Source organism: Macrobrachium nipponense, chromosome 28 (assembly GCF_015104395.2).
Source record: "Macrobrachium nipponense isolate FS-2020 chromosome 28, ASM1510439v2, whole genome shotgun sequence".
Taxonomy (NCBI): Eukaryota; Metazoa; Arthropoda; class Malacostraca; order Decapoda; family Palaemonidae; genus Macrobrachium; species Macrobrachium nipponense.
In genome coordinates this window covers 27,189,599-27,192,098 of record NC_087217.1, presented here as the reverse complement: position 1 = coordinate 27,192,098, position 2,500 = coordinate 27,189,599, and the positions used below count along the sequence as shown (strand labels likewise).

Sequence of the window (2,500 nt, the reverse complement as noted above, 5' to 3'; positions counted from 1 at the left end):
CAGAAGGGACAGAAATCGGTGGCTACGAGCTGTGAGAACATTCGTTAAAGGGAGATAGATAAGAATCACAGAAACGAGAAGGAACAGAAAAGGGTCTGATGAAGTCGTGTAGAGATGCCAAGAAAGGAGAAGAAAAATCTGGAAGATATTCAGGAATTCTGGAATCGAGGAGGGATATGTAAAGCGAGAAAACAAGTAAGGAAAGAAGAAGGAATGGCACGAATGTAGTGATAATTCATATGTGATAAATGAAAGACAAATGCAAAAGTGAGGAAATCGGATAAAGGAAAATATATAAACGTGGAACTTGAACTTCTAGAAGTAATTAACCCCAGAAACACGCCTTCCAAATAAGAATACAAAAGTGGGAATTCAAATGATAAGGAAAGTTAGCGAAAACAAAATAAAGATATTTAACCCTTAAGTACAATTTTTACTAAAAGAATAATAGAGAGCAATAAAACACCAATAATGGCACCTTAAGCTGCCATGAATAATAAATAAGAATTTGGAGATCGCGTAATAAAGATAAGCAACTCAAGCATCAGTCATCAAGAATAAACAAAGTAAAAATATGGACCACAGAATAAAACAAATAACTAATATCAGCGGCCCTCAGGAATGATAAATTAAAGAGAAAAGGCAGTGAATAAGCAAGATAATTAACTCTGGGAGAAATTCGTTAATCAAAGTGAAAAGAGAATGTTAATAAATCATTGCAATTAACCCCAATAACACCTTAAGATAAATAACATTTGGGACATCAAGAATTATGGATAATAAACCCCCTAACATCAGATCCATCAAGAATAAGAAGCAAAATGACGAAAAGGGCAAAATAGAGGATCAAGTAAGAAACATAATTAAACCCCTCAACAGCCTTCACAACAGAAGAAAGAAGAAGAAGAAGAAGAAGAAGAAGAAGAAGAAAGATGAATGGAGGTGAAGAACTAAAAATAGCCTCTCAGACTTCCTGGCGATTGCCAGCGATTTGTCCGAAGGCAGCGAATCTCTCAATAAAGGGAAGGAAGACCCAGTTCCCATCGGCGGGTCATTTATCTCGAAATCGTCCGTCGTTTGCGAAGTCTCCCCGTTATCGCGTTTCGGGTTGGGCGGGGGGGACAGGGTCAGCGGTGAAATTCTTGAATGGATTTCCTCTAAGACTGACTGTTTTGTTTTGGGTGGAGATGTCCTGAGCTGGTGGTTTTCCAACTGGGGGTAATTATCCCCCCCTCCCCCCGTGGGAGGTAATTAAGCCGTTTCCGGGAGCTAACGAGGCACTATCTAATTGTAACAGTTCTTTGGAGTAAAATTCAGTGAATTTATAATTAATAATAATAAATTAATCAACAAAACAATGAATTAATCAATTTTCAAAAATAATACAGAATTAAATAGAACCTATTTAATTTGAGGAGCACTGTTCTAAGCGATGGGTAGAGACAAATCTTAAACATATTGAAAGGAAATAAAATTTAGTAAATTTATAACGATAATAATAAATAAATGAATTAAATAATTAACTAATCATTTCAAAATTAATACAGAAGTAAACAGATTCTACTTAATTTGAGGAGCATTGTTCTAATTGATAGTTAGAAACAGATCGTAAATATGTTGAATTGAAATAAAATTCAGCAAAGTTATAAATGATAATAATAAATAGATGAATAAAATAATTAATCAATAATTTCAAAATTAATACAGAAGTAAAGAGATTCTATTTAATTTGAGAATCAGTGTTCTAATCGATAGTTAGAACGCAATTGTGGTGTGTCATCTGACCTCTTTTAGAGATAGATCTTAGATATGTTTTTGTTTATATAAAAGAAAGTCTATACATGAGTGGGGTGTGCATGTGTTCATATGTGTGAAAGGCCATTGGTAGATTAATGAATTTTACCACAAGTTATATTTTTCTAACTTACCATTCATGCAATATCTGTCCTTAGCGCGTTCATAAATCTATGAACGTTTGCATCATTGTTCAACTAAAACGCGATTTAATTCAGACGACGCAGACCTGTATTACAGTTTAAAGGAAAATACAGGCTCTCCATAAAGTCCCAGTACCATTCTGAGCAATAAATACTTGCAATGGTGCTGGGACTTTATGGACACTCTGTAGTTCAGCTACCAGTACAAAATTTCACTGACAAAAAATAATCTTTTAAATCTAAGGTCGTTTTGACGTCAACTGTCAAATAAAACCTAATTAGAAGGAACTTGAGGAAAACGCATTACAAATACAGTAGGAAGATACTAGGTGAAAACATCTCTCAACATTTTCGTTTCCTGGTTTTTACTTTTTTTTTTTTTAAACACTTTTGCCTCGATAGATATGTCGCCCGTCGCGCTCTCTTTGAAAATATCACCTGGAGCGAAAATGGTGCGTTCTTTAACGAGTTTTGCCTGACGAAAACGATTTTTTTATCGTTTCAAATATCTCTACATTTACATCCTTAATAATATTATCCTGACAGGGCCTAGGATTATTTGT

At 34.5% G+C, this 2,500-nt stretch overlaps 1 protein-coding gene across 1 annotated transcript in view; it reads left to right on the top strand.

Moving 5' to 3' along the window:
• Positions 1-2,500, top strand: part of LOC135201307 (uncharacterized) — a 290,125-nt gene that overhangs the window by 79,365 nt on the left and 208,260 nt on the right. The gene's annotated exons all lie outside the window — the stretch shown is intronic.